Genomic DNA, 24,493 nt, shown 5'->3' on the forward strand with positions numbered 1-24,493 from the left:
ATTGGCCATTTGCACCATAAAAACATAAGTCTAAAGTTAAACAATTGTTGCGTTTCTGGTTAAGTGAGTAAAATAAATAATTTTCGCTTCATTTTTTTATGCAACCAAACTTGTAAATGACGGCGTAAAATCAAAATGGTTTTTTGAAATATGTATTTACAAAATTGAAATAAACAAGAAATAGTTTCACATTTTTCATTTTCATGGCGGTGGGTGGTATAATCGCGGTTTTAGCACACCGCTCTAAAAACTGTTATAACTGTTTTTTTTTAAAAACAATTTCATGTATTATCCTGACTTTTTCTACCATACAATTAGAGTTTAATATTTTTGTGATGCTGTTACAGCGGTTTCCGAAAAATGAGTGTTTCTTTTTACCTTGGTTTTTTACCAAACAGTTCATTTTTTTCGTAAAACTGTAAAGCTATTTTAGAAAAATAATTGTTTCAATTATTTTATCCCCTCTAGCTTTATAATGTATACAATATAATACAATGGTCGCCGGGTGATAAAAATGTTTAAAATCACTTTTATACTTCAATTATCGGTATGCAGCAAATAGTCTATATGGGGCAGTTTAGGGTTTAATCGTTTTTTTTATTGGTTTCAAAATTAAACAACGCGGAGAATTTAAATTCTAATTTTTTGTAATAACCTTACATCTCCGTAACAAACAATTACTATTGTGCTTTATTCACCATAAGGGTAACAAGATATATATTGTAAGGGTGTTTTAAAAAATGAAATCTTTTTTCGTTTAGTTAAATTCATATTATCTATTTATATGTAAATGGTGTTTCGGATGAATCCACATTTCTACTTTGTAAATTTCCATTTACATAGAACGTTTTTCTGAACGTCTTAGGTTAGTTAGATAGGGGTATGTTGGGTTGGTTTGAGTAAGGTTGGAGTGGGTTGAGTAAGGTTGAATGCAGTGAGGGATTGCACCTCGCTACAAGTGAATGGCTCATATCTCAATGCGGGAAAGAAATTAATGACGTGAGTTTCCCCGGCGAGGAAAGGGTATGATTTATGACGTCGCAGTTACGAGAAAAGGGTTTTCTTCTGATTTGCTAAGTGCAGAAACATCTAATTAATAGCTGAGGTTTTAAGCAAGGGAGCGTCATTTGTTGCGTCAAAATTTTCATGATTCAATGCTTACTACCGCCGGCAAGTCAAAAAACGTTTAATTAGAAAACTAAAAATAAGTTTTTTCAACATCTTAAATTAAATATATACGAATTACAGAAGAATAAATCAACTGCTTCGCATGGTGGAAAAAACTACAATTATTACTGTGTGCGTCACGTCAGTTCAAACAGTAAATAAATATTTTTAAAAAATATTAAAAAATTATGTTTTAAAAAATTGTATTTATTGTTATTTAAGAAGGTAAACATGAACAGGAAATATAAAAGGAAAAATAATGAAACCCACTAAACTGCGAAACCGGCTTGTCAGCAGGTTTCTTATTTTTCCTTTACAAAGAAAAACGTTAGAAAAATAATAAAAATTAAAAAAATAATATAAACATTATTAAGAATATTATTTTTGATTTGTGTTTTATTAATATATTTATTTTATTTACTATACACGGCTTTTTATAAAAAAACAACATTCAATTATACCTAAACGGGTTTTTTTGTAAATAAACAATTTATATTAAATATTGTACATTGTAAACTAAAATCAAAAGTAGATAAAATAAAATTACCATTTCCCCAACGCAACGAAGGGTCTCTGGGCTGCGCTTATGAATGGCTATCGTCATCGGTATATACTGAGACGGTATAAATTAATATCGATATTTGTATCTTCGTATGCTTCACCAATTCAATGGAGAATGCTATGTTTGTGGTGTCAAGTAGTATAATTGAAATCTGTTCTTGCAAGATTTAGAGACAATTTTGAATTACGCTATTATTTAGACAGGAAGGTTTTTATGTGAAGTTTATGTTGGCATCAATAACTAATTTTCCGTTTTTGGTGGAGATTTTTAAGTTTGCTTTTAATACCCCCATTTATTAAAAGAAAAAATCCCACATGGGCACGTCTTGTGCGTGTGTATACTAAATCTATAATATATTATGAAATTTGTAGTGTGAAAGTGAAATTGACGTATGAAAAAAAATGGAATGGTGCGTTCAGGTTTTTTTTAGTGCTCATTTAATTAAGTACTTAAATATATTTGTTTTTTTCGAAATATTTTAACACACAGCCATACCTATTATTAAAAACATACATTTAAATTTCCATCACGATATAAAATAATTTGTTACAGGTTGTGATTCCATTGGTAGTGTCGTGGCCTCCGGATCAGGGGGCTCGAGATTCAAACCCCGCTCTATCACAACTCGCTTCCCATTTTCTATTTAAATATTTAAATCATAATTCAGAAAAATGTTTGCTGTTAAAAAACAACGTACCTTCTGTGAATTAAAAGTGAAATACAATTAATTTACATGAATTATAAAAGGTTATCTTAAATCACTGTTTATTATACTAATCATTTAAATAGCCGAACCTAATTGGGCATAGGGCACTGCATAAGTACACCAACTGTAGCGCATTTCGATCATTTTTTGTTTTTGTTGGATATTCGGTCTCTCGAAACCTCTTTTTTTATTTTTTTATTCTTTCTCTCACATTTTTCATGGGAATTTTTTACATCAAAGATAATGTTCCCTTCGCTGGGGTGTTCCGTACCAATGGAAATATTTTACATTGAGACATGCCTTAAATATATATTAAACATCTAAAACTTATGGCCAAAAACGCATTTTTACCTACATATTTTGGATAATCTACTCTGTGTGTATGTGTAGTAAGGGTGTGTATGTATATGTGTGTGTATGAATGTTTATAAGGGTACACACGTTCGGGTTTATGTATATGGTGATATATAAATAAACAGATATATTAGTCTGCCTTAGCACGGGTCTTCTCCTACTGGGCATTACTTTAAAATAAATATAAAAATAATAATGAATTTAAAAAAAAAATTAAAAACTAAATTTGATTTTAATTTGAATTTTTAAACTTCTTTCATTTTTTCGGTTTTTTCCCCTTCATTTTTGTAGTCGAAAAAATAAAAATAGTTAATGATACCTTCGATTTAAAATAATATAATATGGAAACTTCACTGGTCATTAGAGATTATTTTTGCAACCGAGAGAGAAAACATTTTTGAGAGGGAAATATGGAAGTCTAGGCATTTACAGGGCTCATGACCTGTCATTGGCTGGTTTTTAAATTTAAAAAAAAAAAATTCGTTTAGATTTGGTACATTTTTTATTATATAATAAATAACTTTACAACTATTCATGAAAACAAAAAAAATCCAACATAGGCATAGCCTGTGCATGGGTATACTTGATCTAGAATACGTAAATTTATGGTGTAGATGCATAATACATAATTAAAAAAAAAAAAAAAACAAACAAACAAACAAACCATCACGCCGTTTCCCCGTAAGGCCGAGATGATAGAACGCCACATCACTCTATCTTTGCATACACATATCACTTCCTCTACATTCATACATCTTCTCATGCACACGCGCCGATTATTCCGACTTTTGACATGTCCATCTTTAAGTATTTGTTGGTTTTGGTCATACCATGTCTTTCTCGGTCTTCCTCTATTTCTGCATCCATCAACATTCGCATTGTAAAAATTCTTAGCCGTTCTCTGGCTATCCATTCGTTCTACATGTCCAAACTAGCGCAGAGCTCCTTTCTTGATTTTGTCGATAATGCTTGTCTCAGCCTTACATAATGTACGGATCTATTAAATCAAATAAAATAGAATGTTATATTCAGGTTGTTTTTTTTTTACATTGGCATCTTCACACACTATGTAGCATTCACTATTCTATCTATGTTTAAACATCCACATTTCCTCAACTCTTCCATCTGTTGACTTTTGTGAAGTAAAAGAGCTAAAACCTTTATCATGTGGGTGAGATTCATCTGGCTGAACCAATTTACCTACTAGGCAACGCCTGAAAACAATTGTCCAATTTTCTTAATTCTTCTTTTATCAATTAGTTAGATCAACAATGTTTTTAGCATGTCTAAATGTTTGCAGACAGGCTGGATTTTCTTCCTAGGGAGTTATTTAGATCTAAACTTGTTGCCTAGACTTTCATAATCTCTTCTCAAAAATGGTTTCACTCTCTGTTATAAAAAAAACAGAATATAAAATTATTTGGTTACTTAAGTGCGAAAAAATCAAATCAAAACCGCTTAGGCCCTCGATTACAATGGAATGATAAAAAAATTATCCTCAATTGTCTATAATATCAAATTAAATTTTCTCTTCGCGAAATTTTGTATTTAAATTGTACATTTTTGTTTAATTAAATGAAACAAAATCAGTCGATTATTACGGACGAAGATACTTTAGGACAGAAAATTATATTTTATTTTATTCATAATTAAAATCTCAGTTAACTTTACATTAAAATCGGGGCCCTTGTTTGATTTCTGGAGCGCGGTCATTTTTTAAAAGAATCCATGGTATTATTGTAGGTGCTCGTTTTTCTTTCTTGGTTTATTCAGCATACTATAAATTCCAAGCGTTTATTGAATTTATTTATGACACAAAATGCAAATTAAAATCAAACAAAAGGCAACGCTCTCTAACGACATTAATAAGTTGGTGTATATATATAATAATGAAAGTATATTGCGGAGTTCATTAAAAACTAAATTGAGTGGCACTGCATTGCATTGTATGCTAATTCGGAGCAACATTCGGAGTGTACACAAAATGGCGGCGAGATTTCTTTATTTTGACAGCGCGCGGTTCTTTCACTAGACGCCGCTTTTCTAACAATAAAGGGACAATAACTAAGATAAGCGAGGACAATAAGCTTAGTTTCTTAGTATGTGAGCTAAGCTCGGTTAGGAATATTATATTATACCGCCGCGCCGTTCCGCTAACAATGGCGCAACTGCAAAATGACGAATTTTTGAAACGAAAAGGATTTTTAATAGTAGTTAGTAAGTATGAGTATTCATTATTCTTTCTCTATTTGCACCCAGTGGTGCATTAAAAACTCCATTGGTACTCCAATTGCAGCGAATCTGGAAACATTTTATTACATGGAAGCATAGAATTAGAATATACTAGAAGGCGCGTAGAACCAAGTTTGAATACATCGTGCTGTGTCCAACAGTCCCCCCTCTACCCGGCATTCCGCCTGCGCGCATGCGTGAAGTGGCCCCGTAATGTTGCCAGACCGTGAACAGTCTACAAAAATATAAGATCATTTTGTGTTATGTTATGTTATATTTTACAACAAAAAATATCTTACTGACTAGACTATGAAAAAAATAGGGACGTTTATTAGGCAAACAAACAATAAAGGCTGACAATACTAACAAAATGTCCATGTACTTTGATTTAATATTTTGACAGATAGTAAAATAATCGAATTCTCAAATAATATTACTTACGAACTCGCTTCTTACACATGAAATGTGATCCTACCCTTTTAATCCCAGTAGTATTTTGATACTTACAAACGACACAACACGGCATACTTGAATTTAGATCGGCAATTGCGAACTAAGCGACGTCGACAGAGTACGTAATGTCCAAAACGTAAAACTACTCATTTGTGAGTAGTTAAGTCGCATTAAATTTGATTCCCGGATACGGTTTGTAGACTATTCTAATTTTATGCATGGAAGGAAATGTGATCAGTTTTATGCTTAAATATTTGCTTATACGTTAATTTTAAGGAAACGAAATAAGTCTTATGCTTAAAAATTTATTTATGTGTTAATTTGTTATCTGGCCTTTTTTGGTTTAAGTTTACAACGATTTAAACGATCTCTTAATAAATAGTCCAGATCTTGTCTTGATGTTCCTTGTGTGTGTCAATGCATTTTTTCTTCTTTTTCAATGTTTTAAACTGTTCTTGTATTGTAATATTTATCACTATGAATAGTATAAATGGACAATGTCCGTAAATAAATAAATCAATGTGATTTTAGAGAAACATACCTGTATTATGACACTCTACATAATACCCAAAAGCCGCACGATTTTTGCTCAGAGACACTTCTTTTTTATCATACCGGGAGTATTTAGTAAGTTGGAAATGTATTTTCTCATAGCATTGATATATTGAACTGCAGTAAACCCACTTTTAAAAAAATATTATTTTAAAAAAAAAACTTTTTCTTAATTATCTTTACTTTGTTTTTTCATTGTACATTTGAGATGTTTCTATTCACTTGTATACAACATACACTCACCCTGTCCATAAACCCACCCTGACACCAATATACACTCACACGCATATTTACATACCTACCAAAACCACAACCTACTCCCTTACCCGCGCATCCTCACAAAAACTCACACACATGTACTTCATATTTATTTTATATCACTTTATTTATATCTAACTGAACTGAATTTTTATATTTGTATTACGTGGAAAACTAATTTGGCTTTATTTTATGTTTTTTTTTTATAATGTCGTGTTTATTTATTTTGTATTGCTGTTGTTTTTCTGAATAAACAACAAAAAAGTATATTAAGGTCTTAAGGATTAAAAATATTTTCAAGAATAATGTTCAAGACTGGATTTTCTTTAAGGGTTGGGATTTCAGTTGGAAAGTCCTTGATGATTTTTCCATCATTTGAGTTGGTTGTTTTATGTTACGTGCTTTTGAATTATGTTTTTGTTTTTTTATATTATTATTGCTTATGAACATATATTATTTAATCAAATTATGTAACTCGTCCAGACTCAACACAGAATTTTTATCCCATGGAGTTGCTGTGCCAATAAAAGAAAATAAAAATGTATTTTCATAAATAAATCAAATAAATGTACATAATATATCCTTGATAAAACGGACAAATAGACTACACTTACGAAGAAATTGGGTCAATGTTGAAAATCTCAAGTCTACGAAAACATAGAATTAACGTTGACTTCATATTTACGTTTAATTTACAAGATGGCTTAATTGATGTATTATCTTTACTGAAACAAGTGGCATTCAATATTCCGATCCACCGATTGCGAAATAATAATGTGCTGTTTCTTAATCAACACAGCACAAACTATGGCTTGTATGCACTTATGTCTCGATTGTGTCGCATTGTAAACTTGAGACAACATCTCGACTTTTTTGGTGTAAGTCTTTATAGATTTAAAAATTCTGTGCCTGTATTAACTATAAGAAATTGTATTTACCATCATTAGAATGGACTGCATAAGTCCGTCAAATAAATAAATAATAATAATTTACAAACATCAAAATATTTCTTCAAAGGAGTTTTTCTCGAATTAAACAATCTCTAAGATAGACCAGGTTTGTCTTGAGGTAGAATATATTATTTTAGTTTTGTCCTAGCTTTAATTTTCTTTAGTTGTATTTTATTTCAATTGTATCTGTACATATTATAACAAAACGTATTAATCATTGTTTGATGGACTTTATTAGCCCGTAAATAAATAACTAATCCATTAAATCAACTTTTTACAGGAGACAGAAAAAACCGTTCTTAAAATCATATCTAACACGTTATTGTTTCATTTTCTTCACAATCCTCGCGCTCCAAAATATCTTGCGGAGAATTTCATTTACCTTTCTGAGCGTGGTCTTTCGCTTCGCTCTTCTCAGGAGAGAACACTTTCCATTCCTCGACATAGTACATCATTTTTCAGCTATTCCCTTTCCATTCAAGCTGCTAGACTTTGGGATGAGCTACCTCTTCTAGATAAATAGACCTTCTCTAGCTTCCTTCAAGAAACGCCTGAAACATTATTATATATCCCCAGAATCCTGAACTACTTGAGTTTTTACTGCTTTTTTTTTCTCAAATGTATTTTTTTTATCCCTTTTTATTTCCTTGGTTCCTTTTTCTCTCTCCTTCGATAGTCATTATCTGATCCCACATTCCTCATTATTGAATACGTATAACATAATGTACGTTTTATTATTTTGATTATATTAATATAAGCAAGCCTTATTTCCCAATTAAAAAACATCTATTTTTTTAATAATTTAGGTTTTTTTTAAATTTTATTTTAACATATGTTTGTATCTTTTGATATATATTTATGGTTTTATAGTAAAATATTTTGACCAATCTCTTCCTCTAATCTGTCAGATCTGTTTTTTAGTTGGCTGGAAGATATTGCTTTTAGCAATAAGTCCGCCAAAGTGCTTATTCTTTCTACTTGAAGTTTCAAGTAAATAAATTATTTACTCCGATCCGCGATACTGTTCTTTTTCAGAAACCTCACCTCCCATTGGTCCCACGCATATCGTATGACCAAAGAGCATCTATTAAGAGTTGAGAATATAATTTTGGTAAATATTGTAGATTGGCGGTAATATATAATACAATCTACTCTGAATGGTAAAACTTAATCCAATTAAATCTATCCACTAATGGAAGCGTATAAATTTTTCGTCGTTGTAGTGAATTCAGTATAATTTAATAAATAAGATAAAACGCGTATAACATGCCATTTTTGTAAGTAGCTGCCTTTTTCCATCCCTGTCTCACACAAATGTTTCACCTAGGCTGGCATAAAAAAGGATGCATTTCAACTACGAGAATTATCTAATTGGACGGCTGGAGCGGAAGACAGAAGAAGTTGGAGGCAAAAGTTGATGGAAGCCGAGGCTCGGTATGGGCTGTAGTGCCATCGAAGAAGAAGAGGAAAATGCAATATTTAATTTAATTAAGATTTATTATACATCAATAAGAAAGTTCAACGTAATTTTTCTTAATTTTTATTTGTTTTATTCAACTTACGCATAAAAAAAAAATTGTACTGTATTATCAGCGCTACGATTTTTGGAAGTTTTGTTATTTTGAGATTATTCCGCAAGTGAAGTCACAAGTTCTCTTCAGTGAATTCTGCTGATTGCTGAATTGGCTTTCCATGAACCGGAAACATATCACAAAATTCTATAATGGGTTGATTTTCAAGAACTAGTGAAGTCACTCAAAGTTGTTTGTTTGTTTTTTTTTTACATTTTCAAGAATCTTCGCCCAACAATTTACGCTCTAATTTTTACGGCGCATAAGATTTTTTTAAAATACAATTTTACCGTAGCACTGAACTTCCTGTGAAAGTGGACGCGTGATGTTTGTACATTATTAAATGATTTTTTTTCTCCATATTATAGTGGCATTAATTTAGAAACTAATGGCGTTAGGAGTCAGTAAGGTCACATTATTTTTATTATTAATCGTTTTTTTTATAGTGTGAAAAAAAAAAAAAAAAGCAAAATTAAAATGTCATAAATGGCAGTTGCGTCATTGTTAAAATGGAACAACGGTATTATAACTAAACCGCAAATGTCGTCTGTTTGCCACAATAGGGATCGTTCTGATGCTGAGAAGCCAGATTTGATACCATCGGAAAACTGATGTCCAAATTCAGCTAACTTGCATTTCCAGAAATCGCTTACTCGAAAATATCACGTTAGCACATTACAATGCAATATTCATCATCATTCCTTTTCGGCACCTTATGGTGTATAGGGAACCGCATTGGTTCACCAATCGCAGCGCATCTTGATTATTTTGTTACATGAAGGTAAGATGATCAGTCTTACGCTTCAGGTACCAGTCCAAGAAACATGCAATGATCTAGAAACACCCTTTCAAATAAATATTTCATATCAACCATGACGGGAATCGAACCCGAGTCCTCTCACATGGTAGGCAAACACGCTAACCATTACACCACGAAACTGACAATTTCATTTTTAAATAATATTTAAGTAGGTTTTGTCAAAACAAAATTGTGTAATCTTTTTTTTATAATGCAATTTTGACAATTCAACATTAGTTACTAACATATTAATATGAACTTCAGTCGTTTTAAAAAATATACATATTTGTTAAAAGACATTTAAACTAAGCCAAAACATTAATAATAAAAAAAATACATATCGTTTTATCCGCGCTACGAATTTTCAAAGTTTTGTTTTTCTCAAATAACTGTGTGACGTCAGAAGTTCTATTCCGCTTATTCTCAATCAGTTCTGCCCATTGGTTCATTTACGGCAAGCAAACAAGGAATCTCCTATAACTCTCTCATCAAAGGTTAATTCATATGAACCAGTGACGTTGTTCAAAGTAGTTTTATTATTTTTTCGAACATTTTCAGGAAACTTTGGGGTACAATTAAATGCTGTAATTTTTACCTCGCTCAAAAAATCCTTTATTGTACCCAACTTCCCGTAGGGTAGAAGTTGCTCATTCATGTCGGTTCCCTAGATGGAGCATATGGTGTCCACGAAATCTCTCCATGCCTCTCTGTCTGCGACCGAATTCCATGTGCCCTCCCAAGTCAGGCTGGCGTCCGAATGTTCAGACGTGAACTGCCGAGAAACTATCACCCGTAGACGTCCAGGACAGCGAGAGCCCGATGCCTTGTAAAGTATGCAAGCGTGGTTAAAGCTCTCGGAAGGTATAAAGCCCAGCGTGCTGTATCGCTTTCGCTTGATGACGGTTGTCAATAGGGGTTGCTGCGTCCATTGTCTGATTTCTGCATTATAAACAAAGTCATACCACCGCACACCCAGTGATCTTCTTACTTTTTTATTTAGGATAATTTGCATAGCGCCATTTTTGTGAAAATCCACCTCAATCGCGCTGTAAAATAATCATCCCAACACGTCTTGCTACTACACAGCGTAAAGGTTGGGATCCTAGTTTCTCATATCCAATAATTACACATGTTAATTGTTGATAATTTTATAGAAGCTAGATTACAACACGTCTTGCGGCTACAGAGTGCAAGGAGGTTTAAAAATATGGCCACCATTTTATACTTTTAAACAAATTACTAGGAGTTTTTTATATATATTTATAGCAAGAATACGTACTGGCACATTAAAATACATTTTTAGAACGAATAACATTTAAAAAAATAAAATGTCAAAAAAAGCAAATGGTTGCTTACTTCTGCAGGGGGAAACGAGGGTATGGGGGGGTGAGTATAATACGCCGATTTATTTATTTTATTAGGTACGCCGTTATTTTTTGGTAGATTTATAAAATTTAATTGAATAAAAAAATAAAACGAATTACCAAGTAACTAACAGAGTCATGACTGCACATTCTGGAGGTAAAATTAGGATTGGAAGACCTAGATTGAGGGGAAATGATGACATAAAAAACGATGAAGCACAACTTTTACAAGTCGCAAATTAAAAAATGGCTGCTGAAGACAGGCAGAGTTGGAGGCAAAAGTTGAAGGAGGTCAAGGCTCGATTTGGTCTGTAGCGCCATCGTAGAAGAAGAATAAAAAAAAAACGAATTGCATATTTTGTAAAAATTTTATTTGCCAAATATCTCCTTATTGTTTTTATTGATATTTTATTTTTACTTTATATGTTTATTCATTTACATTTGTTTTATTTTTCTTATTATTACTAGTAGTTACACGTATGTTTAATTTTTTAATTATATATGGTTTATTCTCTAATATATATTTGTTCTTATTTTTTTTTATTATTATCAGTATATTTTCAAATTTATATTTATGCTTCAATTTTTATCATTATCGGTATGTTTTCTAATTTATATTTATGTGTAATTTCTTGATTACAAATGCTTTATTTTATTATTTGCATTTATGCTTCAATTATTATTATTATCGGTATGTTTTCTAATTTATAATAATTATGTCTATTTTCTAATTTATATTTATGATTCAATTTGAATTATTATAACCTGCATGTTTTCTTATTTATATTTTTATTGAGTTTCTTATATGTAATTATTATTATTTGAATTTATTAAGAATCATTTAATGAAATAAAAAAAAATACATGTAAAAAGGAAGGTCCTTCCTAAACACAGGAATTTCCTAGCTTGTCGGGACCTGAAACAAAGAAACTCTGTACATTTTAAAACTGTAAAATACATAAAAATAAAAATAAATATTACGCGCATGATGCGAATAATTACATCTTTGGAATTGCGATAGCGCTAGTCAAAGACTCAAAATTCGTCCCTACATAACTTTGTATATTGTATACAATACATAAAGGATGTTTATACCTTACTTTTACAACCTCAACAATCGTTTGTATTTATCTACTGAGGGATTACAAGGCCGACTTTCGATACTTGCACTAGGGTGGCCGATATTTTTTTTAGAATTTCAAAATAAAGGTCTAAAAAGTTGCCTTTTGGATTACTCGGAATGCAAAAAATATTTTATACTAATTTTGGCCCTTAGCCAGAGCTTAAAGTTTTCGAAAAAGACATTTTTTTGCGCTAAACCGGCTTGCGTTTCTTATTTAAGACTTCAAAATTGACTTATTTCTCTCTCATATTTATAATAGGCTTTTAAGAGAAAAAGTGCCAACCTCAGAACGATTAAAAATTTAAAAAAATCGTAATTAAAGGAAAAATTGCTTGTCGAAACAAAATTTCTGTCACTTTCAATGCGTAGATAAACGTATCGAGGGGTTCTATAACCTGAGTCTAGAGTCTAGAGTCTAGAGTCTGAGTCTTTCTAGAACATGAGAACCTGAGTCTGAGTCTAGACTCATTGATACAAACCGATCTACTTACATCAAAACACGATGGTAGGGGGATCGGTAATGTATCTACATAATCGGTCGGGAGAATTATATCTTCAACTATGACAACATACTGAAACTATGTCATTTAAGTCCGTAGATATGTGTACCGTGACGTACGCTTCCTCTTGTTTCATGTCGATGTACCTACCTAAAACTTGAAGGTGGGGGGACGGTAGTGTATCTTTGTAATCGCTCAAGAGAATTTGTCTTCAACTATACCGTCATGATGAAGATATGATGTCCTTTTCTTCCCATCATAATCGAGACCCTGGGCATTGTAAGCTCTCAGACCAGAGAATCTTTCAATCTCTTTGCCTTTTCATGTTTTCAAAGTTTTCTTTCGGGAATAATAAATTAATTAACGTTTATATTTGAACATTTTTTTGGTGTATTTTTAGGGATGAAATAGGATTTAACTTTAGTAAATTTCTCCCCTCAAGTACCAGCCCCTGTGGCCTAATGGATAAGGCATCGGCCTCCTAAGCCGGGGATTGTGGGTTCGAGTCCCACCAGGGGTACGACTGTTTTTTTTTTTTTAACATATTGTTTTTGAAAATTTTATTATTTCATAAAAACAAAGTTTTTTTGTTGGTTTTTACATAAACATTTTTAAAAAAACCCTTGATTTTGCCAGTATAACAATAAAATTATTACTCTAGTAACAAAATTTTAGGTATTTTCAAATCTTCGTAGACTAGCATTGGATTCATTAAGTGTGTTTATCAACACCGGATTACTTTTATTGTCCAAATCCGGGCTGACGAAGAAAATAGTTCTGTAAGTGAAATAAAACCCGAACCCTGGTTAAATGTTTTAGACTTAATGTTAACTCTCGGATAAAAATCTTAAAATAGAAAGTTTAGTTAAGATAATTCCGCCTTATACATAGTTTGATTTTTGACGACGTGTAATGTTGTAAGGATGGTATTACACGTTGATATTTCATAGTCCATAGGCCTTGATTACAATGGAAAATTTCCGAGCTATCTCCAATTTTCTGCAAAATAAAATAAAATTTCTCTACCGACATGAGTATTTTTAGTTAACAAAGTTATCTTCCATTGTCTTTAAGGTAAAATTTATATACGAAAATAACTATATTTGTATGAAAATTTCAAGTAACTTTTTCTAAAAATATAAACTGTAACTAAGTATTTTATTTATATGCAACTACTGTGTTATAGTATTTTTGTAACATATTTTTTTTATTTAAGACATAATAAATAAAATTAATTTTTCAATGTATCGAAGTGTTTATATTCAATTGAATATGTTTATATTCTATTCAATATTTCGGCCTCGTGGTGTAATGGTTAGCGCGTTTGCCTACCATGCAAGAGGACTCGGGTTCGATTCCCGACATGGTTGATCTGAAAAAATGTATTTAAAAGTGTGTTTTCACACCAGAATATTTTATAGTCCCTGGACTGGTACCTGAAGCGTAAGACTAATCATCTTACCTTCACGTAACAAAAATGATCAAGATTCGCTGCGATTGGTATACGAATGCAGTGCCTTATGCACCATCAGGTGCGGAAAGGGAATGATGATGATGAAATAAAGAACTGCGTGCCGTGTATATTAATAAATAAATTATGGTAATTTGAATGCGTAACTTGTCTTATTTATAAAATTTATAATGGAGGATAATTTTTTTTTTATGGGGTAACTCACTAATGCTGATTTTGGATTTACCTGGTCAAGGTAATTACCCCGCGATACATGAATACAAAATAAACAACAATATTTGAGTTCGTCAGAATGCTTGCAGTCTGGCTGGATTTCCTCCCTAGGGAGTTATTCATATTTAAATTTATTTCAACAGAGAGAAAAAACATTGTTGAGAAGGGAATATGGAAGTCTAGGCGTTTATAGGGATTATGACATTGGCTGGTTTGAGTGGCCACTTTACACACTGTGTAACATTCTAGTAACAGTCTAAGTCTGTTTTCCCTCTCTGTTGAAATAAATTTAAAACAAAACAAACATTTTATGGTTAGTGATTTTAAACAAAATTATTTACAATAAATAATGTATACATTTGCCCAAATTAGAACTATTTTCATTCGATCTATCAAAACTGATTTCCTATTTTTGCCAATAATATATTAGAAAGTTTGTTACAGTTATGGGTAGTGATAAATTGAATACATCAAAACATAAGGCATATTCAAGCCAATGTTTTGTATTCATGAGTGTATAATGTTGATCTATTTTTACATATATTATACATATTTTTAAACGAATTAGATTTTATTCATTGTAATATATTCATTGATTTGTCTATATACCACTAGCAACTACTGGTATTACATAATTACCATAATTTTAATATGCAAATCGAGAACAATGGTACACTTTAAATTAATACGATAAAATAAGTTGGCAATGCATTACCAGGAATAACAAACCAACCAAGTGCTCTTGTGTAATGGAATAAAAAAACGACCTAGAATGTTCTAGATAAATAGATACATGAATATGGAGGGTGAAAAGTCGTATGTGCTGAGAAGTTCCCAGCCGTTTACAGTTTTCTGGATCTGCGACTGCGATCTTCGCTGATGGGACTCGGATACCATTCTAGAATTTGTACCGTACCGCAACTATCCCGCTCGCAGTTTAACAAAACGCAACCATCAATTATTCAGACAATCTCCGAGCTTTGAATACGTCTGACGTTGGGAATCTCGATCCTAAGAATTTTATTGAATATCATGGTTTCAATTTAAATCTAATGTAATGCTACGTTGCATTTCCCTTGTATCTATTCCAGCTCGCATAGTGGCATTTATTGAGACACTATTGAAAATATCGCTTTCAAAACTACTTGAAACATAATACATTTTTTAAGTAATATTTATTCAATGTAATATACATAAATTTAATTGGTGTATACAGATGTGCGCGTGAGTATATATGTATGTGCATGTAGGTATATGTAAATGTATGTTTATGAATGTATTACAAAGGCAGCAACTCAACACGGATTTATTAGTCGCGGTTAGGGCAAATTTACCGGCATGGGTCATTCTTGGTTCAGTCCTCAGAGTAATAATGCGTAACCTAGAAAGAAGCCCTAACACCATGTTTCATAGAACGCAAGTGATGTTGGTTTGTTGGCTAGCAACCAATTGGTGGCCATTTTGTTTTTCATTTGACAAGATAAACATAGCGGTTCGATCGGATGCATTTGTAGCTGTGCTTGGCTTTGTTTGTAAATAACTTGGATATTTACGTTATAATAAATAAAAATCGACTATGGTGAATTGCAGTGTGTTTGGTTGCAGCAGTAGGAGCGTCAAAGGTGTTAAAGGAGTCAATTTTCACAGGTAATTGATTCCGAATATTTTCCGATTATTTACATGGATTTTTGGCATTTATTGTCCCAACACGTGTAGTATGTTGCTTAAAAACTTTCCTTATATTAACATATTTACTTCAGATACTATTTTTTCTCAATTGAGGGGATACATTTGTGAATTAAAGTATGTTTACTGTTGATAATGACAGTTGATTATTGGCAATGTGTCAGGGCCGTACTAGGCATCCATATAAAGTTTGAGTTTTTGTAGAGTTTGAGTAGAGGTCGATTAAACTTTTGCTCGAAAATAGCAACTTAAATAGCATATTAAATGACGTGTGCAAATTTCAGCCCGCTACGACTCGCCATTTCGGAGATGTGACGGACAAACAAACAAATTCAACTCAGAACTTTGGTTCAATGGAGTTGGGATTTATGTATCAATAAATATAACATAAATATATTGTGAATAAAATGAATAAATATATTAAAAAATTAACACAAACATGTATTTTCAGTTTTATAAAATAAATATAGGCGAATTGTATAAAAATCGATTGGAATAATCCTGCAATGATAAATACGCAGGTACACATTTAAAAGTAATTACACTGCAAATTAATATCCATTTGGCAATTCTCGACTGAGTACGACCCATTGTTTTGCTGCGAACTGTTTCTAACTTAATACCCAATAGTCATAGAATGGTTATCCTACGTTTGGGCTCTTCTATAGGTTACGCATTAATACTCCAAGGTTCTGTCACTATGAGTCTATAAATAATAAATGACTAATAATGATGTTATTAAAAAAACAAATCTATATATTTCTATTGATGGTATTAAGAAATAATTTTATTAGGTATTATTAATTTCACAGGCTAGCTAGTAATTACTGAAATTCAAAAATATTTTTACTAATTAAATCATTTTTATAAAATGATTAATTTAAAATGTCATTTTTTTACAAATTCATGAACTTACTATGGCTGTTTAGGCGGTGCGTGTTAAGACATAATGATTTACAAGAAGAAAAAATATATAGTAAAACAAATTTACTTATAATGACATGTGATACAATATAATAACTTCTTCTTCTTCTTTGTTTAGATGTCTTGATCTGTTATGGGCTAGAGGGTGATTCCTGAGACGCTGAGTCTAGCTGTTTTTCCATCTCTTTGGTGGTCTTCCGAGCAGACGACGACCAGCTGGGATTTCATGGGCCACGGTAAAAGAGATTATACTTAAGACATAAAATTTTTAATAAATATACACTTTTTTTTTTCCGGCATTTCTTTAAACAACTTTATTTCCTTGTACATATTTCACAATTCAAAACTTTATGATAGTATATAATATATTTATCATTCATTAAATTACCTTGTGACCAGGCGGATGAAGACAGTTAAGTGTGTGACTGTGAAATAGAACCAGAAAAATTGACGACTGTTTCGACTTTATCCCTACTCTCGGGTAAAAATCCTGAAAAAGGAAATCGTATGGGAGTGATTAGCATGTTCGCTTACTATGTTTTTCTTTCCGGGTACGATTTCTGGCAAGGACGACGTAATTTAAGTTTTCATATCAACCATGTCGGAAATCGAACGCGAGACCTCTTGCTTCGTGGGCAAACGCGCTGACTAAAGCCGACAATATATTATATTGTAATATTTTACTGCTCTTGGATTACTATATGAAGTGTGGGACTTTTGATCTTACCTTTACGTATTAAACGATGAAGACACGATGCTCTAGAGTTTCGATTCAGTGCCTTATCCACTACTAAGTCGGATCGGGATCAAATGATGATGATGATTGCTTTTTAAAATTCAATTCAATTTTATTTTTCTTTATTTACTCATATATGTGTACATTACAAAATTAAATAGCTTAATTCATACATATAGAAATAATTAAAATAATTAAATAAAATTAGGGATATATAAAAAAAAACACAAAAGTATAAATAATATCCAGAGAATAATATGTTAAAAAGTAAGAGACTCTTTTAACGAAAAACTCCCTCAGAGAAGTGAAAAATGTCAATGTCCAAGGTAATATTGTTCAACATAAAGATAGCCCCTTTGACAGACATAACCATTGGCAGGTAGGTCCTGTATATTGGAATGTGAAACAGTCTATGCTGACGCTGTCTAAGGTATTTATTTATTTAACTTTTTGTACATAATGTTATTTGTACATTGGCGGGCTTATTGCCAAATGGCAATTTCTTCCAACCAACCAATAAAATAAAAGTTTTATTTTTATAATTCAAGTTACAGAACATATTCGATAGAAAAAAAAAAAAAAAAAAAAAGATTAAAAAGTGAAAAATATATAAAAATAGTAATTATTCGGGACATAAAAGCTAATGCTCCGCATAATTTCAGGGTTGTCAATAATACCTCGCAACAATCAAAAGAAGTGCGTAGTTAAATACACATTCCTTCTGGTCTTCAAATTGCTGTAACCGAGCATACCCTGGAGGAACTCAGTGGGATAAAGCCATGGATAATATCCGCACTCACTCATGTAGAGAAACCGAAATAATTTATTTTAAACCCTCTCCACCATAAGAGAGTACTTCAACTCACACGGTCCCCAAATCATCGAGTTACTCTCGAGTCTACTCCACCAACGAGTTATAAAGAATTCTCAGTACCCGTGTACTACCAAAAACCCTGGCAGTACGCAAGAAGAATCCTTACATCTTCATATTACTAATCCTTACAACTTGATATTAAAAAAGTTGTAGTCAAATCGCGTTTTTTATTATTCGCGGATGACTTGGAGCTATTTTTGAGGGTTAAAACTTTGGATGATTTTCGTACTCTCCAGGCGGATATAATAAACGTATCTGAATGGGGAAGAGGAAATAAATTATTGTTCAAAATTTCAAAATGCTTAGTTATGTCTTTCACCAGGGCCCACAAAATCATTGATAAAAATAGAGAACAGTAATGGGCCCAGGTTGGATCCTTGGGGAACACTTGAGTTAGTATTAAAAAAATTGATGCAAACAAGCCATGTGAAACGTATTGATTTTGATTTCAGAGGTAACTCGCTATTAACTTTAGCATTCTATCCGAGAAACCGATCTCACTCAGCTTGTGTAACATAACATCATGATCGACTATATCAAAGGCTTTGGCAAAGTCGTTATATGAACAGTCAACCCAATGTCCTGCATCTAATGCAACCGTAATATAGTCAGTAAACATAGGCAGTAAAAATAGGTACATAAAACTCGTTTCGGAAGAATCCAATATAACTTGCAAGTGAATAAAGTGAACCAAGTTTTAGGGTCAGACCGCGAAACTTTACACAACGTTCCTCGTGGTAATTAAAAAAAAAAATAGTTTAGAACTCATTTTTTTACAATCTGAAATCAAAGTCAATCCTTTACTTCTTGGACTAGCATCCTTCCACAACTTTTTTTAAAAGTTTTCCTGGTAGTGACTGATTTTTGTACTCCAGATGAAGGGTAGGACCGATTATTTTGGACTTTTCAACACAAGTCCATTGTCGGTGACTGGACTGCCGTACTCGTGTAAACCATAAGTCTACTGCGTAATATCACGTGGCTGTCTCATTTTGCACCATGTTAAAAATCTACGCGGCATGATAAACTAACAAAGGGGTGATTTATACCGAGTACTCCATGAGACCGGCTATTTTTTTTACTTAATTTTATTTTACCGGAGTAGGCGCTGAATTTTAAATAGATTCAGAAGAATATGCCAAACAACATTTTTTCAGAACGTCTTACTACCTGGTATAACAAGAAGTATAAAAAATTTGGAAAATGTTTTCAGGTCAAATGTTTTAATGGGTGCAAAGGTTCAACTGGATAAATCTCACCCACATGATAAAGGTCTCAGCTCGTTTACTTCACAAAAGTCAACTGACGGAAGAGTGGAGGAAGGAGAAAATGTGGAGGTTTAAAAATAGACAGAATGGTTAACGTTGCATGGTGTGTAAAGTGGCCACTTGAACCAGCCAATGACAGGTCATAAGCCCTGTTAATCTCTATACATCCATATTCCCTTCTCAAAAATGTTTTTCCTCTCTGTTGCAATAAATTAAGAATATTGTAAATGCCAATCTGGTACTGGATGTGAGGCAACTTTACCTGAAAGAGGCACTGACATACTTCTGGTCGAACAATAAGCAAAGGTCTCAGCAGAACGTTTGTACGGGGTTTTCCTTAGGAATGAATAATGTTAAACTCAAAACCCGGACGGCTTTTGCTCAAAGACCACTTCTTTATCGCATCGAGAGTGTTTAATATTTTCGAAGAGCGTATTAAGCTCTCAAGGACAAAATCTATTTGCAAAAAAAATCTTCAGGACTGGATTTTCCTTCGAGAGAGGGATAGGAGTGAGAAACTCCTTGATAGTTTTTCAAATTTTTGAGTTGGTTTATTCCATTTGTATTTTTTTCATGTACTTCTAATGTTTCTCCATTGTTTGTCCGTTTATTTATTTATTTTATTTTATTAACATAAACGGCAAATCTGCCTTTTACAAAAATTTATAATACTATATATTTGGCTTAATATGTATGTATACTTTTTTGAAAACATAAATTTCCTTATACCCAAGATTTATATAAAAAAAATTAAACCTAAAAATTAAACAAGATTTATATTTATAAAATTAACGAAAAAAATATACAGCATATTCAGTAGATAGTTTTGATAATAAAACATTCTACAGTAATACAACAAAAAAATCATAAGTACTGTTTCATACAGCTGGGCAAAGTGAACGATGAACTGTGTATATTATGAAATGCATGAATAAATAAATATAATTACCATTCACCATCTTTAAAAAAGTTCAAAAGGTTTGTTTTATGGGAACAATACCCTTCACTAAATATATCGGATACGTGGGAATAACTATTGCCGAGTTCATGAAGTCTGTTTAATACGGCAATTCAAGTATACACTCTCCGTGAATTGTTGCTACAAAACGGTGGCACCTGTCTAGTCAAATGTTGAATGCCATGTATTTTTTAATGATGTTTTTGTTCTGTATAATATTTAAGGCGATATGTATGTTGTTAGAGTGTTACGCATGTATTCGTCCCAACTTAACACAGGACTTTGATTTCATGGAGTTAGAATTTTTGTCTCAATTAATGTTACATAAATGTTACATAAAGAAGAAGTATAAAAAATGGAAAATTGTTTTCAGGTGTTGCCTAGTATGTGAAATAATTTAGTCAGGTGAATTTCTTCACAACATTAAAGGTTTCAGCTCTTTAACTTCACTAAAATCGACAATTGGAAGAATCGAAAAAAATGTATGTTCAAAGATAGACAAAATGGTAAATGTTACACTTTGTGTAAAGTGGCCACTTAAACGAGCCAATGACAGGTCATAAGCCCTGTAAATGCCTAGACTTCTATATTCCCTTATTTAAGGTATTCTCCATCCCTGTTGTAATTTGTTACATAAATGCATTGTGCAGAAAATAAATTAATAAAATAATCTACCCTAATTTTACGTTGCCACGTGGATTTAAACAAAATGTGTTAAATAAGCCATTCTCTGTCAGATTTTTTTGTCAATTTTGTACTTAAAATAGCAATGAGTCTCCCAATTTATAAATATGTATGTATAAGAAGAAAAAAAAGAAAATATCTTTAAGAATAATTAATAACTCTCTTATATATTACCGTGATACTTCCGAAATATGTTCTACTCTAATATAGTAATGTTATGAAAATTCAGAACTCCAGTCGAATCATTCCACATCTTTTGCCATGTAAAATATTCTAATATAATAAAATATTTTCTGTTTTACTTAAGAAAAGTAATGCAAAGGACGGAATACAATTTTCTGGTTAGTTTCACATTACCGAAACGAAATAAAAAGCTCTATTCGCTTGGGTTAATTCCTCCGAGACGAGCTTTAAACCCAAAAAGCTCTCGCAGTCATGTGTTTAAATTATTAAGACTGCATGTACAAACGAATATCAAATTAATGTTGAATATTTAATCAAAGGTGCATTAAAGTACATCGACCGTGCATTTATATCATTAGTTAGTAAAAATCTTTTTGACATCAGGTTTCAAAAATGAATTAGCAATGTATTAAACAACATATTCCATCAGAGATTAAGAACATTTTAGAGAAGGGAATCTAAAAGTCTAGTCTTCTACAGGGCTTATGACCTTTTATTGGCTGATTTAAGTGACCGTGTAACATTCACCATTATTCCTACATTTTAAAATCTATGTTGCTGCCAAAATACAGCAATGGGTAAATTAGGCAGATCGCATAAGAATGATAATTATTTTCCATTTTAAATAACATTTATTTCAGAATAATTTAGTCAAGCTATTCGAAGGTACTTTAGAAATAAGAAGCATTTAAGCAAATGCCTTGACATGTTATGAGTTGGTGTCCTGGACATGGTTTGGAGACCATAAATCTTCGGACCAATTACAGAACAGCATTCCCATTTCGAGCACAGTGTACTGTTTTAAAAGGATTTTTTCGTTGCCGATACGAATAAAGATGTCATAATATTCCATAAACCTACCCAAGAAATTTTTGCATGACAATGTCTTTCCTGAATGTTTTTGAGTAGGTAACTGTAATTATGTTCTGATGTAACACTTTCACATAATTTATATTTTAATTACTGGAGTCCGGTGGACTTTACTAATCTTTTTAATGAGAGGATTGCACGTGTTTGTAGAGAATTAAAATATTTTTTTTTTATTTTTATTATCTGCCTTTTACAAACATTTATAATATAAACATATTTATAAAAACATGAAATTCCTTATACCCAAGATTTATAAAAAGAAAATTAACCAAAAATTTTACAAGATTCATATTTAAAAAAATAACATAAAAATTATACTGCCTATTCAGTAGAAAGTTTAGTTCAGTAGAAAGAAAGATTTAGTTTAAATAATAAAACATCCTACAGTAATCTAACGAAAAAATCATAAGTACTGTTTCACACAGCTAGGCAAAGTTAACAAAAAACTGTATATGAAATGCATGAATAAATAAATATAATTACCATTCACCATCTTTGAAAAAGTTCAAAAGGTTTGTTCTATAGGAACAAAACCCTACACTAAATATATCAGATACGTGGGAATAACTATTGCCAAGTTCCTGGAGTCTATTTAATACGGCATTACAAGTATACACTGTCCGTGAATTGTTGCTACAAAACGGTGGCACCTGTCTAGTCATTCTTCCAGGAACCCCGAAGTTGATGAGAGATAATAGTTCAGGGCAATCCCATATTGAATTTACAATTTTGAACAAATTTAAAAGGTCTATAATTTTTCTTCCATCGTTAAGTTTTAACAAATTTAATGTTTTCAGTAAAAAATCGTAATTTAAAAATTCATGACTGATTCTAAGTTTAAAATTTATATACAGTAAGAATTTTTTTGGACTCTTTCAAGAGAATTTTGATGACTGTTGTAGTGTAGTAAGGAGTCTATATTGTAGAGTTATACTCTAACTGGCTTCTCACTAATGAAGTATACATCAACTTCAAAGTACCTATGGTTTTTAATTCCTTAGTCACACGTAACATGAAGCCTAACATTTTTAACGATTTACTAGTAATATTATTTATGTGCCTAATAAAGGATAATTTTTGATCAAAAAGGATACACAGGTCGCGCACCTCAGAAAATGGTAGATATATCCATAATAATCATAGGTATTGCACAATTGTATTAGAATTAGTATAAAATTAATAATTTGATTAAACGGTAGTACGTTTTGAAATCTGAGGCGAGCAGATGCAATAACTGTAAGGGTCATTGTTTGTGTCATAAGGGTAGGCCTTAGCAATAAAGAGAGAGTTCTGACCGAGCGACCGCTAGAGAGACGGGCGCCACGAGGTGACCGCCCGCTGGGACGCTGCACAGTTCCGGACATCACCGGCCGGGGATTCTGTTTTATTTTCCGCTTTATTTTTTAACGATGTAAGTAATAATAAAGTGTTTAAATAAAAGTTTGCCGGTTGTTGAATTGAAGGAGTGAAGGCGACCCCCACATTTGACGCTGTATAAAACAAAATACGCAGCAGCGTTGGGAGGATCATTACCGCGCTTCTTCTACAGGTAAAATCACTAAAATGTTTTTCCCAACGCTGGCTGATGCAGCAAACTTCCGTCATCATCACCAAAGTACTTTCAAAACGACCCATTTTTTTACCGGACACGGAGCTATGAGAAGTCATCTATATAGGTTTAAATTAAGGAATGATGACTATTGTCCATGCGATGATATTTCTTCACAGAATATAGAAAATCTGTTATTTCAGTGCCCATTTTTCAGTTTGCAACGCCATAATCTTGAAGCAGAATGCAGGAAAGATGGAATATCTTTAACAGATTTCCACACTGTAGTTAAAAGTAGTTATCACGCGCCATTGTTCTTGAACTTTGCAACAATGGTGATTGGACTCGTAAAGGTAATAAACCAAAATCAGTGATCGAACATCCCATTTCCAAGACAAACAAAAACTTTTTTTTCCGAGTACTTTAGCCTTGTACATGACACGTAAGGCTACTAAATACAGGGGTCCAAATATATAAAAAAAATAA

General features: G+C 32.1%; 1 non-coding gene across 1 annotated transcript; it reads left to right on the forward strand.

Annotated features, from left to right (window-relative positions):
- The first annotated feature begins 13,038 nt into the window (after nt 1-13,038).
- On the forward strand, nt 13,039-13,111 carry TRNAR-CCU (transfer RNA arginine (anticodon CCU)). The gene has a single exon. It is a non-coding gene; the product is annotated as a tRNA-Arg (tRNA).
- Nucleotides 13,112-24,493: the final 11,382 nt, after the last annotated feature.

Source organism: Micrasema longulum, unplaced genomic scaffold, assembly GCF_059751315.1.
Source record: "Micrasema longulum isolate JH-2025_06_02 unplaced genomic scaffold, ASM5975131v1 h1tg000214l, whole genome shotgun sequence".
Taxonomy (NCBI): Eukaryota; Metazoa; Arthropoda; class Insecta; order Trichoptera; family Brachycentridae; genus Micrasema; species Micrasema longulum.